Genomic DNA, 16613 nt, shown 5'->3' with positions numbered 1-16613 from the left:
ACTTCCCACCCACCCATCATTATAGAAATATACTTGGCTGCTAATTTCCTGTAAGATTCAAATGCTCCTACTTCAAGGTCATCTCAAAGGAGAGTTGAGAGAGCATTCCTCTCCCCCTCCCTTCCCTTGTAAAATATGTATATTTACAAGAGCTTGCATAAATGGTCACCAGGGAAGATAAGCTATCAGAGAGTTGGGAGATGTCTTTCCTCATACAGTTCACACATCACTGAAGCAGATAAAATTGGTTTTGTACCTAGCCTCTGAATATACTGTTAAGGACTCTGTCCTGAAAATTGATCTATACCACTATGATAAAATTCAGAGCATCTCTTTCATAAATATCTAACTGTGACATCAGTGGCTGCTGCTCCTAGGAACTGTGCTCTAGCAGAAGGAGAATGGCCTGCAGCTTGCAGCCCTTGTGTGCACCCCAACATCACTGGCTGCATCAAAGCTTAATTAAAGCATTAGGTTCAGTGCATTACAATGTATGCCTCAGTTTACAATTGTTAAAGTCAGTTGCATAACTTCCCATAGAATGTTAGATTAAATCTCTGTTTAATTTTAATAATAATAATAATGGCATGCGGGATCCACAGCTTGTCATTTTCCAAACGCCGTGTGCAGCTTTTTTCATGCCTGCTGCCTATGGCCCTGAAAGCTGCATGTGTTGCTGTCAGGCTTTGTAACTCACTAAAAGCCGACAGGACTGCAGATTTCTTTGTTCTGTCTTATAGTAACTAATGCCATTTGAAAAGTCAGTGCATCCTTGTACATAAAGTTTTACATAAAGACCTCACTTGAAAGTCATATGTGTACCATATGGGGCTTCTGTGAAACACAGAGGTAACACAGTAGATAAAAATTAAGTGAGCATAAGGTCACATCTTCAACAGCCTATCTCTAGCTGGCTATTAGACAAAACTTGATGGACAAATATGAAGACTGTATTCTAACGTCAGGCAAATATGAAGCAGTCTCTAAGTTGTAATAGATGATCCCAGGATTGAATCAGAAGCCTGTTACATAGTAGATGCTGAATAAATATTTATTAAATAATAATAATGAAGGATGAAGGATAATGAGCAATGATCTTGGAGCCAGAAGATGTGCGTATAAGACTCTGCTCTATTTACAGTCTCCATTAGATAAGACAGAGAACTCAATCTCAATGTCTTCCTCTTGAAAGCAGAGGAAATAACTGCTTTCCAAGACTTCTGGATGGGCTAAATTGGATAAATAATGTGAAAGTGCTTTGCAAACCTGTATAAATATATGTGATGTATTATTATTCTGTAATGAAATCACTACCCATGGATTAATGTTTAAGTATAAAAGAGTCTAGAATATGGTAAGACAAAAGATAAATTATTATCAATTGGGGTTTTGAAAGAAAGACACCATGTAAATTCAAGCACAAGTGATACATTAATGATAGAATAATTTTGGTGACATTAAAAAAAAATGGAGAATCATGAGATCTAAAACCTAGTACTGGCTGTGCTGTTCCTTAAGTGTGTGATTTTTGGCAAGTCCCTATCTTTGCCTCGTTTGATCAGGAGACTGGGCTAAGTGGTTTTGAAAAGTCTTTTTCAGTTCTGTGATCCAGTGACGCAGATCTGAGCAGACTCAAAAGCATATCAAGTTTTCCATTCTTAAATCCATATGCATGTATTTCTGTACATCTCAGAGGTGAATATGTTTCCTCTTAAAGGAGGCTTGGGAGTTACAGAGTGGCAGTCAGAAGAAAAGGGATATTGGGAAAGAACAAAACAGGTTATTGGGTTTTGTGTGACCCACCAATTGAATATTTTAAATGCAACAGAAAGTATCTAAGTGACTTCAGAGCTTCTGAGTTATTTCCTGAGCTTTCTCCATTGCTCTTCTTTCTGTCTTTAGATGACTCTTGCAGAAGAGCTGTGGCATCTGAGGCTGGGAGTTTCTGGCATGCTGGGACACTGCCAGTGACTCTTTCTGGGCTCTTTGTACTGGGCGAGCCTTGGGAAGAAAACTCTCTGGTGGTCACAACTCCTGGAGAGTTTATTTACCCTTCAGTGAAAGATGATTCATGAAGAGCCAATGGAGGTGGAAATCCTGGCCTAAGCAAGTGGCAGTTACCAAGCATTTTCTGGGGGAAAATGACCCAAGTCTCTGACATTGTGGGGAGGGAGTTGTGATGATATCATCAGACCTATCACTGTCACCCCTCATACCCCTGCCATAGAGCAGTGTTTCTAAAGCCTCGAACTCACCCAACTGAACTGAATTTGCATTTTGAAATTATTCTGATCCTTAAGTTTCTTAAGTCTACTTGTTAGGAAGGTAAACCTTGCATAGATGGAGGTGGGTGGGTGGGTGGGTAAAGGACTGATGGTTTATTGTACAAATTTAGAAAAATGCTACTTACCTCTAAAATAGTTGTATTTCTAAAACTCCCATGATAAGGGTTTTTCTCTTATTTACTACTGCCACTTACTTAAAATGGGCTGGAGATCATTTGCATCTATGTACATCCCACCCCAGTTTTATTTATTTAGCCTCTTTCTATAGAGCAATTTGAGACCTTTGGCTCTTTCTTGAGAGGGGTTAACAGTGAAATAAACAATTATGCTCCAGGGAGGGGAAAAAAATAAAGATCCAAATAAAACATAACTATCGTATCTCATTTAGGGTTCCCTCGGAAGCTCTTTTATCTAGAATTCGCTTATGCTCACCGGAGGCCTGTGGTCTTATTTAGTATCAGCCAGTAATAAAGAGCCCTTCAGCTAACTACGGCCATATTCCACTATTAACTGCAGCTCTTGAAGCAGTCATCGAGGGAAGGGGAGTCGGAACCCTTCAATGTCAAGACGTTTAGAGGCACTCTAGCATCAATCAAGATGCATGTCGCTAAGTGCCTGCTTTCATTTACATGAAATATTCATACAGCATTCCGTTTTGCTTTTCTCTCTCCTAATCATCACTTTTCGGAAGAAGCTACAATCATCTCAGTTAGGGGAGGGTGTTATGGGATGTGCTGTACCTTTCAAAGTCGGGCTTCCTGCAGATAGCTAGTCCTGTAATGAGGCAGCAGACTGCATAGACCACCAAAGGTCTCCCTTGCAGAGGCTGGCCTTGTTGTCTTGTATTATTCATCTTCAAGTATACAACTTAGTGCAAATGAAAGTAATTAATTAACCATAACAAACCTGTCAAAAAGCTATTTAGGATTTTGACAGAAAAAAATTTTAACATTTGTTTTAAATGGAAAGCAAAAATCATCTAGCTCAGAAAATTCAGAAGCAATTCTATTCTTATGAGCTTTCCTATTACCTCTCTAATTACATGATAAGTAGCATTCAAATTAATTTCCAGTTTTTTTTTAATTTATATTAATTCTATGATGCTTTTATAGTTGATGCAGGTTTTTTTTTAAAAAAGCTCTAGGTGTGTAAATTTGCCCCTATAGAAATAATACCAGAAAGTAGGTATAATATACTTTTGGTCATCTAAGTAGTGATTGAAAGTACATGGGAGCAGGGGGGTCCCCTTTCTTCTTTTCTTCCTTCCTCCTAAAATAGTGATTTACTACTGTATTAATTTTTTCCCTTAAATATTAAACTAGGTCTGGGTGGCATATGTGAGATACAACCCTTTGGAATGAAACACCAGTGATGAACGTCCCTTATGAAAGGACTATGTCTTGTGCTTTATTTCTGATAGGTACTGAAAGGAAGATGATCATCTTCTATGTAACAATTCTGACCCACTATTCTAGAAATTAAAATTTATTTCCAAAAGTTTTCCTATATTTTATTTATTTTTATTTGTCTATCCAGGTCTGCTTGTGGCAAAGAGAAATACAAGTTGGTCTTTGCTTGTGGAAGTATTTTTTGCAAATTAATTTTTATGTTAAAAGAGAAGCGTCAGGTGAATCGTTAAAGTCTAATGACAAGAGTAAGCATGCAATGTTTTTGCTCAGAGTGCTGTATTTTTAACAAAAGGCATTTCATAATTGGCACATACCAGAAAGGCACTCATTTTTAAAGTTAGAAATGTTAATGGCCCTGAAACAGTTTTTTCTTTGTGTCCATTTAACCTCTTGTAATATGTAGATGGTAATACCAACCCAAGTGGGCAGTGGTGAGGTCGCTTCTCAGTTCGGTAGACAGTTTCTGCTTTAGAACACAATACCAAAAGTATAGCTGCTTCCCAGAAATGGACTATAAATGACAAATTGATAAAACCTCTTAAAAAATACTCAAATGTTAGCTCTATCCGTATGCATTTTGCCACACAATTTTAAGCATATTTGTTTACTTTTTGATCCATTTTCAATCAGAGTCATCTTTTTAAGTTATGCTATATTTCTCTAAATAACACAAAATATACGGAAGATTATATTTTAAGAAAAAGTCTAAACTCCAATGATTTGTGCTCTTATGGATTAAAGTGTGAATAATATAAAGCAATTGGAAACAATTCAGGTCAATGATCTTTAGTTACCTTAAATAAAGAAACAATCATACTTAGTCACACATAAAATACAATTGTGATTTTCCACAGTGAAAAAAATGCCATATATAAAAATTTAGGAAAATTATGTGTACTTTCTTTCTTTGTCAAGGTGCCTAGGAACTTTGTTCCAAACTGAAGACAAAGAAAAAAATTAATACATTCTCAGTGTTTCTCTTCACCATGTGATCAATGTTTATAAGCAAACAAATGGAATAAAAAATTGAGAATAGTGGTTACCAGGAGTTTCACAGAAATTTTATTTTTAAATGCCCTTTTGTAGCTGTATTTTTTATTGTCTCTGGATAAAAGTTTTTTTTTTCCTTTTCTTTGCTATTTAAACTTGATAACAACTTGAAGAAGTTTAATCTTTGTTTTTTCTTTAAAAGTGCTTTTCTAGGAAAAAAAGCAAAGAGTAATGGAAGTTGATATTTCAAAGTACAACAAAAGTTGCTGCAAGAATTGTAAACAGACCACAATTTGTGGGTAATTTTAAAAGATGCTGGAGTTCGGAATGCAAAGAAAATACTACAAGGTTTAAAATCCAATGTATTAAACATTCAAACGGAAATAATGATTCTAGAACAGGCACCTTCTTAACATTAACAGGTTGCGGAGCATGTTAACACCCACGGTTCCACCCATCTTGAATAAATTTAAAGCCATTTAAAGCAGTGGAATTGCAGTATTTTGTAAAACTGAGTCATAAGTGGCATAATCCATTACCGCCCCCCACCCCCACTTTGTATGTGACTTTTAAAGTTGATTTGCTTCTACTTTATAGCCTGACACCACTCTGCACATATTTAAACATTTCAAGTAACTAACATAAAATAGGTCATTTCCCTTTCCTTTTTTCCCACATAAAATCTGGGTTGGCTTAAATTTAAAGTTTGCTGAAACCTGCTTAAGTTTGAGGAACTTAAACCAGATGTAACCCATCACGCCTGTGGGGTATCTTTAAACCCTGGAAGTAGTGGGAATTTATGTATTGTTATTGTATTGTTCGCATTTGATCTTATGACAATGGTTTTGACTACAACTTGATTGCCAGGCAGACATAAAAGAATTGGTTCCCCCTGTTCTGTTGCCTATATGGCTCTCAAAATAGGGAGTACTATGAGCTCTGAAGTTAGGGGTGGGCTTTGTGAAGGTAAATTTTCAGGGATGGAAGAAGAGGTATATGTGTGCTAATGATTCCTGCTGGAGCGTTATGGCAAGATGAACAGGCTTTTAATGAAAAACAATTGTCTTTGCTTTCCTTTTCAAATAACCTCTCTGATTGTTAGTTTATTTGAAAATTATTCTGTGTCTTTACTTGGGTTGAGACTGCATTTCAGGGCAATAGTAACCATTAGTAAGCTGTTCAAGGCAATATAACCATCCATATGGCCACACACTTGTGGGCTGACTAAAATGTAATGACTGTTATTTCAAATTAATATTGTTCCCATCAACAATAACCTTTAGGAAGTGTTAGTAATGTTAGTTTTTCAAAGGCCCTCTGTATAATCTGCCCTCATATTCTGTTTAAAATTGTTCTTGCTTTAAAAAAAAAAAACTCATTTAATTTTTTTCTTTTTAAAAGAGCTTTATTGAGGTATAATTTACATACCATAAAATTCAAGCATTTTAAGAGTACTATTCAATAAGTGTTAGTAATTTACAGAGTTGTGTAACCAGCACCACAGCCTAATTTTAAAACATTTCCATTACCTCAAAAAACAACCTCATACCCATTTGGAATCAATCCCTATTTCCACCCCTTGCCCCAGGCAACCTGTAATTTGTTTTCTGCTAGTATAGATTTTCTTTTTCTGGACATTTTGTACAAGTAGAATCATACAATAAGTATTTTTTTAGTGTCTTGATTTTTCACTTAATATAATGTTTTTGAGATCCATCCATTTTGCAGTATTTCTCAGTAGCTGATTCATTTTTTATTACTGAGTGGTATTCCATTGTATGGATGGCTATACCAAGGTTTTTTGTTTGTGTGTGTATTTGTTTTTATACTAACTTTTGTTTATCTGTTCACCAAATGATAGATAATTGCATTAAGTCTACTTCTTGGCTATCAAGGAAAATAGTGCTATAAAAATTTGCTAAAGAATGTTAGTGATGGCAGATCTTAGCAACTGAAGATAGCTTTAGGTTAGAGAACAGAACAAAGTCATTTGAAGTCTAGTTGATAAGGCTGATGAAGTACATAAGTATTGGTTATTATTAAAAATAAGTATGATTATAGGAGAAATTCATATGATATACCAATTATCCTGAAGGCATTTCCAAAGGCAGTTATCCACATCTTTTGAGTGATGGAAATTTCTTTATAATTTAATTATTCTCTGCATAGATGAGATCTGTTACACTGTGTTTAAAGAACAAATCTGAGTAGTATTTAGTCTTATCCTGGGGTATGCACTCAATTTTTCCCAAGTTATGTTTCAAAGAGCAAAGTTTAGTCGGTCTGCACTTTCCCTTGAATAACAACTTTGATAGATAAAGTAGTATTTAGTGTTCAAATTTAAAAAGTCAGGAAATATAATTAATGTAATATTAACCAGATTATGCATACATTGATAACACAATCATTCCTTTTTAAGTGCTGTGTTACCATGGAATAATTGCAGATTTTGAAAGATCAAACACCCTTTCTGTACTCTTTTCACTGTGTATTTGTGCATAGATTTCTCAAAACAGGCATTGTCTCTATCTAATGCAGAATGTATATGTGGAGACACACTGAAATATTTCATTAACATAATCACATACAATTATAAAACTGGGGAAAATCATCTTGTGTTAGATATTCATTAATACTCTGTTTATTTGAAAATTCTAAGGTCTTTGATTAATAATTGCTAATTCCATACATAATTATTTGTTAGTCACAAACAGTCGTTGGCTGTCATTTACTTTGCTATTCAAAGTTAAGGGACCTATGCTTAATTGGAACATTATACATTTGTATTTCTGTCCTCTTTGCTAAGATGAAACATAAATCCATCAAGCCACCTTAGAACTTTTAAACTTCCCTTCTTTTACATCTGTAGTTCTCATTATCCAGAAGTTATTCTGTCCCTTCTGTTAAATTACCTTATGCTGCAGCTTAAATGAACATGTCTTGCTTTCATCTAGCATTTAAAATAGGGCAAAGACTGCTGTACAATTTCCAAACACAACTGTGCTAACAGAGATGAATTACTAGAGTTTATATAATTTATATTAGGAATTCATAGACCTAGCAAAAGGGATTAGTACATTTTATTTCAGGGTAGGAGATGATCCTGTCATTAATGGTCGATACTTTCATCAGCTTTTAAACCTGAGGAATTTCCTGGGTGACGAGACTGTAAGGACATATCAGAGATTCACAGCTGTGAGCTTTATCTGGACATGCACTGCTTTACTCACAGTATGTGGACTACGTCCTATCAAAACTGGATTAGGCTGTCAATCACATCTTCCGATGTATATTGTATTATGATTTTTTGAAAATGTCACTGAGATCAGAGTAATTTCTTGGCTAATTGCATCTTGTCTCTTCTTAATACTGCACATTTAATGGTTTCATTACCTGATGTGACAATCACAGTTCTTGGTCCAGTTCTGAGGGTGGTTGATTTCTCTTCTTTTTTGCACACACATATACATGCTGTCACACAACTAAAGCTTGCTTTAATAAAAAATAAAATACATATTTAAAGCACTTCTGCTTTTATGAAATAAAATGTATATGTAGGATTCCTGTTTCCCTATGGTTTAACATATACATAATAGTTGAAATTGTTTCTGTAATCCCCAAAGCATACCCAATGCTTAATACAGTATTTTCTCTTTCTGTTATGGAAATAGATTAAAGAAGATATTAACCTTTAAGAAGCTATCACTCATTACTCCCATTGCCCGTGACTTTCTCTAGAGAAACTGCTTCAAACACAAAAATATTTGTGTTTCAGTATTACCTATTTGGCCATGAGAGATTCATTTGAATGAACATTAGGTTTCATTAAAGCCTACTTTGGTGCATGCAATTCTAGTGCTACCTGCTACCAGCAGAAAAATGGGCAACAAGAGATATTAAAATCTCTGTTATAATGAGTTGCTCTGAAAAGGAAGTTATTAAAAGTCTCCCTGAACACACTCAGGTTTAGATTAAAATAGGTGCAGGAGATACGTGGATGAATAATGCAGTGTGCTAATCTCTCACTAGTAAAGCCAAATAATTTTTTGATTTTTGGGTAGAGGAAAGCAGAACACAGGCTTTGGTTTTATTTTATAGCTTTTAAACACCATCTACAGTGTCATACTGTGATGCCCTGGTCTTTAGAGGTTTAGCTATAGGCCTGATGGGGAAAGTGCTTCAAACAAAGGTTTATAGACATTGTTCTAATCATTGAAATGTAGTGATTTCCAATGGGTTCTGTTGATTATATATTGCAAGCCAAAATGATAGTGGTGGTAGTTGCAGGGGGACAAGTGCTAGTTCAGGAGAGGTTCAGCATTGTAAGGATGGATTGTTTCGTTGAGGCCTCTGACAGCTCTCATGTCCATCAGTTATGGGGAGGAAGCTGTACTTCTGGTGTCCTTTGATTTTTCCTTTTCCACTGAAAATACTAATTGTGAGCTACAGGGTAGGAGATGCGGATGAAAGATGGGCAGAGTTTGCCTGGCGTTCTTGGTAGGGGGCGGCAGCTGAAGGATGCACCCGTGTTTGGATCTGACAGCAGCTGTGGTATCCAATTCAAATTCACTGTGGCAGGAAGAAAGAGTGTGAATGCTAAAGTATCCAAGGTGTTTGTAAATACTGTGCTTTGCTAACCATTCAAATCTGGTTTGCATAGATTGCTACAGTTGCCGGTATAAATGTAGAATGACATTTATAAAAAAAATAATGTGCAACCGGTGATGAGTTTTCCTTCTAAATGTTTTTTAAAACAGTACTGCACAATTCATTGGTATTCATACAAAATAGAGAAAGAGTGATGATTAAAAAGCAGCTTCTGACTACTGTGTACTTCAGGGGAGAAAATTAATTGTGATTTCATCAAAAGCTTCTGCACAAGGGTTCAAGGATCACCTATATTTTAGCTTTGGAAGATTTCAAAGTTGTGGAATCAAAGTTATGACTTGCTAAAATGGCTAGGAATTCTGTTTTCACTGAATGGTAGTGAAATGTCAAAGAATTTCAGACACCGGAAGTCAAATAATAGTCGATAGCTTTGCTAGTAGACTGACCTTGTACGTGCTGCGTGTGTGCTGTGACTTCAGTCGTGTCTGACTCTTTGCAACCCTATGGACTGTAGCCCGCCAGGCTCTTCTGTCCATGGGAGTCTCCAGAAAAGGGTTCTGGAGTAGGTTGCCACGCCCTCCTCCAGGAGATCTTGCTGACCCAGGGATCGAAGCCGCATCTCTTACATCTCTTTCATTGGCAGATGGGTTCTTTACCACCTCGGTAATCTCTAAACGAACTTCTAAGTGATACTTTCTATTCTCTTATTGGTACTGAGATATGGAATTTGTTCATATTAAAAACTCTCTGAAATGATGAGGGTCCCTTTGAACATCCTCCGAAGGCTGTTTTTTTTTTTTTTCCCCAGACCCTTCTGGAGGTCTCACGTTGTAAAGTTACCAATAAAATGGGTAAGGATAAAGATAATTTGGAGTTCCATTACCTGCTTTGTTCTGAGGTAGTAAAGAATAGATTTAGAGAAGTTCATGGGAATTTTAAAAAGGGAAGCAGAAATGGGGCCCACATAGACTCATTTTTGTTTTTCCAAGAAAAAGACAGTCACATAGCTGCATTTTGGAACCATATATACATTGGATTGTGGCACTTGTTAGCACATATTCCCTGGTGGCTCAGACAGTAAAGAATCTGCCTATAATATAGGAGACCTGGGTTTGATCCTGGTTCAGGAAGATCTCCTGGAGAAGGGAATGGCTACCCACTGCAGTATTCTTGCCTGGAGAATCCCGTGGACAGAGGAACCTGGTGAGCTACAGTCCATGGGGTTGTAGAGTTGGACATGACTGAGCGACTAACACTTTCTCTTTCAGACAGATACGGGCTTAGACTTCAGCTGTTATGTGATACCTCTTTTACTTCCCTTGGACTTCTGTTACCCTGTGCAGAGAGGCTTATGGACTAGCCTGTACAAGGCAGAACATCAGATTCCACTGTTGAAGAGCTTGGCTTTTCCATTTTTAGCCCATCCACCTGGAATCACCTTTATTGCCTTGACATAAATGAGACCCCATTTTGGCCTGAAAAGTCCAAGGTGATAGATGACTAGGTGATCATCTACTGTTTTTCATACTGTCTCCTGAATGGATAAATGTGTCAGAATTAAAAGAAAATTTATGCTTTAGCATGAGAGGGGAAAAATGAAATAAAGCTGTGTTGTCACCCACCTGATAATGGATAAACACCAGAGATCGATGTGTGTGCTCCTTTGGAAAAGATCATCAGTGACATTGGAGCTTTACTTAAAAGATGACAAGAAATTCCTTGATTGAGAAGAATTACTTAGGGAATCTCTAGCTGTTATACTTGGAATTATAGCTGACAATTCTAGGTATGTCATCAATGGAGTCTTGGGCTGTGAGAATAACTAAGGGCAGCTTGTTCTGAGGTAGAGGATCTTAGTGTGGGCTTCAGTAGACTCAGTTCTTAGTGTGGGCTTCAGTATATTCAGTACTAATATATGGCAAGGGATTCTCTCTGGCTACATTGTAAGGCAAGATAGACTTCCTCTGAGGTAGAGGATTCTTAGTGTGGGCTTCAGTATGTTAGGCAGGTATATGCTTCCCTGACTCAGTAGTAAAGAATCTGCCTGCTCATGCAGGAGACATGGGTTTGATCCCTGGGTCAGGAAGATCCCTTGAAGAAGGAAATGCCTACCCATTCCAGTATTCTTGCCTGGGAAATCTCATGGACAGCGGAGTCTGGTTGGCTCCATGGGGTCACGAAAGAGTCAGACATGACTTAGCACCTAAGCAGCAACAACAGCAACCACAAGGCAGGTATATAATTATTCTCATTTTATAAATCAGGAAACTGAGGTTCAGAGAGTGTGACTGAACTAAACACTTTAGTTTTTAGATGGAAAATCTTATTGCCTAAACTCCAAAAGATGAATTGTATATATCCCACAGTGGTGGAATGAAGACTCGAATTTATTTCTCAACATCTAATTCAAGCGTGTTTTCAGTGGAAGGAGAAAGTCAGTAATACTAACAGCAAAAGCTGTTAGTAATGATAGAAGTAGCAAAAATGCTATTGTTGAAATATGATAATATTCAAGGTCTTTTTTTAAGTCCCTTAGCTTGAATTTTTTTTTCAGTAACCCAATTTTCCATTTCCTCATTTTTGTGCTTTATGAGTTCAAGTTTCTTTGAAAAGACTAAATATTATCAATTTTGCATACTCATGTTAATCCTGCTATTGGAGGTTTTTGTAACTAGTGGGTTGAGGTTCTTTTGACAAATTTATAAACAGGCATTATTGTAAATAGAAACAGATTTTATGAATAATATTATTACTGTGGTTATTAGTACTACTACATATCAGTTTAGTTTCTTCATATAACTGTACTTCTCAACAGAATAAGGAAGGGATGGGGAGAACAGAACATATTAGAATGATCTAGGAAGATTTTTTCAAAATATTCATTATGCCCTTTATTAATCCTAATTCTTCTCCCACCTTCCTCCATTCTTTAAGGTGTATGAGAATTTCGGAGAAACTTAAATGTGCCTATTTTAAACAATCAACCAAACAACAAAAATAAACTCCCATGTGATTCTAGGTTATATCTCTTGGTGGATAACCACTAATTAATATGATTGGTAAGAAATTCATTCATTTACTCACTCACTCATTTATCAAATACTTTTGAACATGTATAATGTTTTAGACAATGAGCTAGATGGGCAATCCTTTTTCTGGCTTAAAAGATGAACAGTTTCCACTTTTCAGTTTTCCATTTATATTTGCTAATAGAAGCACACTGTGGAGGCACTGATATTTCATCCTGATGCTGGTATTTAACATTATTTAGAAACTGATAGACATAGAGACACATTTGAGAACCACTCTCCATATCTCTTGTTATGATATACAGTGACTATGAAAAGCAATAACTTGCTATTACTATGTATACTTTTTATTGGGTTCAAATATAGATTTTATATTGAAAATCATATAAAGATTACAGATCCATGAACTAACAGATGTTTAGTTGATGCCATATATGGCAAGGGATTTTCCCTGGCTAAATTGTAAGGCTAAGATAGAGCAGCAGTTGACTTGATACTACTAAGTGACAGCTCAGACCATTGTTACTGGTCTTTTCTTTGCTATATTTTTATACTGCTTTTTATTTCACTTAACATCTCTTTTCTTTTTTCCTTGTATGCATGCTTCACCTTGCTGCTGCTGTCTTGTAACAAAGCATCAAGTGACACTGGTGCTCTGTACTTCACAGACCTAGCACTGAATCTTGTGCTTTATCTAGTCCTTGCATCTGACTTTCATCTGCTTTGGAACAGCTTACCTGTTGAGACCCTGGTTCCTGATCTTATTTTTAGATCTCTCTGTTCTTTTGATCTGCTTGTTAAAAACTTTAGCTCCTCTTACTGTGGCCACTATAGACTAATTTTCTGTCTGGATTTGGCACAAAGACAGTTCTGACACAGTTCTCAACTGCCTTTCCAATTTCCTCCAATTCTGTTTATGCTTCTCCACCACTGATTTCCATGATTCTCAAATCTGGTTCTACTCCAGAAGTACCCATGCAGTTTCTAAAAATATGGATTCTAGAGCTAAATTCTAGATCTGCTGAATGGAACTTGCCAGGGTGCCACTGAATTAATGAAAATGATTGATGTCTATACTATCCCATGTGGAGCCACTAACATGTGGGCATGTAAATTTAAAGTTAAGGAAATTAAAAATTCACCCCCCTTGGTTGTTCCAGACACATTCAAGTGTTCAATAGCCACATGTAGATATTGTCAGCATAGTTCCAGGTTGTAGGTCTCAAGAAACTAACAAACAGCCTTGCTGTGTCCCTCACAGATTTGAGAACCATGATGTTAGGTGATCAGTAACTTTCCATTGATTTTACACTGATCGATTTACTTAATTTTAAATATAGTAATAGCGAAAGTATTTTGATTTTAAAAATGATGTGGTTACTTCCAGGGTAGATCCCTGGGTCAGGAAGATCCCCTGGAGAAGGGAAGGGCTACCCACTCCAGTATTCTTACCTGGAGAATGCCATGGTCAGAGGCTATAGTCCATAAGGTCGCAAAGAGTTGGACATAGCTGAATGATTAACACGTTCACTTTTTTCAAGCAGTTGCACATGTCCATTGAGTCTGGTCCAGGGATCAAGGAGGGGAAAGTCTTAAAAGGTGAAGGGATGGAAGGTTTAAGAGAGGTGGCCGACTCATGTCTTAAGATAGGAATTTGAGCAGTCTAGAAAAATACTGGTATGAATCCAGTGAGCATGTAGTAGCATCTGTCTATGACTCAGTGTTTTAGAATGTGGGGAATACACCTAAATATAAGGATGGCTCCCCCCCCCCAAAAAAAAGGATGGCTCTTCCACATTTGTGAGAGGCTGTAGTTGGTAACCTTCAGATAAATAACTAATTAATATGGGGGAAAATGCTGGCAAAATATTTGCCGAATAGCATGTAGGCAAATGCCAGCATGTAGGCACATACTCTCACACATATGAAAATGCTCTAAGATGTCTTGTTTAATGATGGAAAAAGAGATGCAGAAGGTTTTTGTGAATATCAATTAGGTTGTAATTGTTGTCCATTGTAGGTTAACTGGACTACGTTACAGCCTTGTTAGTTACTGTCACTGAGTGGAAGAATGATGCATTGAAAGTACTGAGATATGTGGCATCTACCCTGACTTGCAGCTAAAGGTGGTAGCCGGAGTATGTGACACAGAATGAAACAGTAAAAGTTATACTGGGGGTCACTGTTCTCATGAACCTCCTAAATGGTTTTTATAAGATAGATTTACTGTTAAGTGTAATGATGATGGTATGTATAAAATCTGTTTTTTAAGGTATAAGTTTTAGGGCTGAATTATTTCTTCTTTGGCACATAGACACATATTTACAAAACAGATTTCATACTTAACACAAAGTCTGATATACTACACAGAACCACTGCCTATGCCACCAACCTTCTAACCAGCTAGCCATGACCCAATGAATGTTTGTGATTATCATGGGGAAAGACTTACACAAATAGAAAAAGAATTCTCTCTCGAAAGAGAGAATCCTAAGAACCAATCAAGCTCCTGCAGAATCTCCAGAGTGAAAAAAATTCCTGACAAAAAATGGGAATCCATTTGCCATATGGTTTATTTCCATCTTAGGCATGGTATTTAGGTAATGTCTACTCTTTTTCACTTGGTTCTGATGAGATCAACAAAGCTACTTGTTCTGCAAATTGTAAACCTCACTAAAGGATAAAATTATCCATATCACTTGTCAAGCTACATGGCAAGGAAACAGTTTTCAGATGTAAATGTTAACTTTGTTTTTCATCTGAGACATTTTCTCTCTATATCCTCTACATTGCATGCACTCTCTTAAAAATACATAAGATGTGCCCATTTGAAAAGTGTTCCTGGTCACCATTTTGTTTGTAAAGATTAACTGAATAACTAAGTTCACTAAAGATATTTGTTCAAATTCAGTAAAATGCTCTAAGAACTGTCATAGGACAAAAGGACAGAATGACAAGTAAGCAGTCAACTTAAAGACTATACTTAATTTGGTAAAGTTGATTTGTAGTATAAAGTAAATATTATAAGTTGTATTTGTTGTTAATTTAATAAGCAATTTTTAATAGGGGATCTTATATCAGTAGCATTGCAATTATCATCTGAAATGTTTACATCTATTTCTATTATGTACAATCCTTACCCTCCACGGGGTTACAGTTTAAGATGATAGTAATTCTGAGGTGACAGGATTTCGGGTCACAGTTTATATCAATACCTAAAATGAATCAATCACTGTCACTAATAAAAGTGCAGATTAGCCAGCGAGTTAGAGCTTGGAATTTGCAAAGTTAGTGATCCTGTAAATTTAGCCTTATTTCCATTATATGTGAAAGCAGTTATGGGTATAGAATATTCTTTGGAAACAAATGGACCTGGATAGAATTTAGGCCCTGCATGTGAGTCTGGACAAGTTATTTATTGCCCCGTGACTCATCTATCTAGAGAGTAGTGCCCACTTTAAGGTGTTGTGAGAAAGAAATAAAGCTAATGCAGTTGGTATGGTACCTGACACATATTTATGTTCATTGCTGAAATGTTGTTTTATTTTTAATTATTTCAGAGGATTTGTATTCTTTTTTTTTTTTTTTTTTAGAGAAGGGAAGGGATTTTTTTTATCAAGAGTATTTTATTTTATTTTTTTTTAACTTTACAATATTGTATTTGTTTTGCCATACATTGACATGAATCCACCATGGGTGTACATGTTTTCCCCTTCCAGAACTCCCCTCCCACCTCCCTCCACATCCCATCCCTCCGGGTCATCCTGGTGCACCAGCCCCAAGCACCCTGTATCATGCATCGAACCTGGACTGGTGATTCGTTTCACATATGATAATTTACATGTTTCAGTGCCATTCTCCCATATCATCCCACCCTTGCCCTCTCCCATAGAGTCCATAATACTGTTCTATTTATCTGTGTCTCTTTTGATGTCTCGCATACAGGGTTATCTTTACCGATTAACTAAATACCATATATATGAGTTAGTATACTGTATTGGTGTTTTTCTTTCTGGCTTACTTCACTCTATATAATAGGCTCCAGTTTCATCCACCTCATTAGAACAACAGTTATATGGACCTTAATTTTCTTGAGGATATACTTAAAAATATTGAAGATTTTTTGTTTTAGATACTTGTTAGTTTAGAAGTATTTAAATGGCATAGAAGTGTAAAAATGAAAAGAAAGAAAAATTGAACAAATCATGAACTCTTTTTCAAAGTATCTCTTAGATGAATATAGAATGATTTTTACTAACAAAGTTTGATAGTTGGACCTCAGAATCCTCAAG

At 36.3% G+C, this 16613-nt stretch overlaps 1 long non-coding RNA gene across 2 annotated transcripts in view; it reads left to right on the top strand.

Annotated features, from left to right (window-relative positions):
• The window catches only part of LOC145512761 (uncharacterized), a 615780-nt gene that overhangs the window by 196220 nt on the left and 402947 nt on the right, over window positions 1-16613 (top strand). The window contains exon 5 of one of the 2 annotated variants that reach the window (XR_014058774.1): window positions 1903-2650. The exons of the other annotated variant lie outside the window; for it this stretch is intronic. This is a non-coding gene — a long non-coding RNA (uncharacterized LOC145512761). Of the gene's footprint in view, window positions 1-1902; window positions 2651-16613 lie in introns of those variants that run through there. 2 annotated transcript variants of the gene reach the window in all.

The sequence above is a fragment of the Giraffa tippelskirchi genome, chromosome 7, assembly GCF_054371585.1.
Source record: "Giraffa tippelskirchi isolate mGirTip1 chromosome 7, T2T-mGirTip1v1.2.pri, whole genome shotgun sequence".
In the NCBI taxonomy this organism is placed as follows: domain Eukaryota; kingdom Metazoa; phylum Chordata; class Mammalia; order Artiodactyla; family Giraffidae; genus Giraffa; species Giraffa tippelskirchi.
This window is presented reverse-complemented; position numbering and strand designations above follow the sequence as displayed.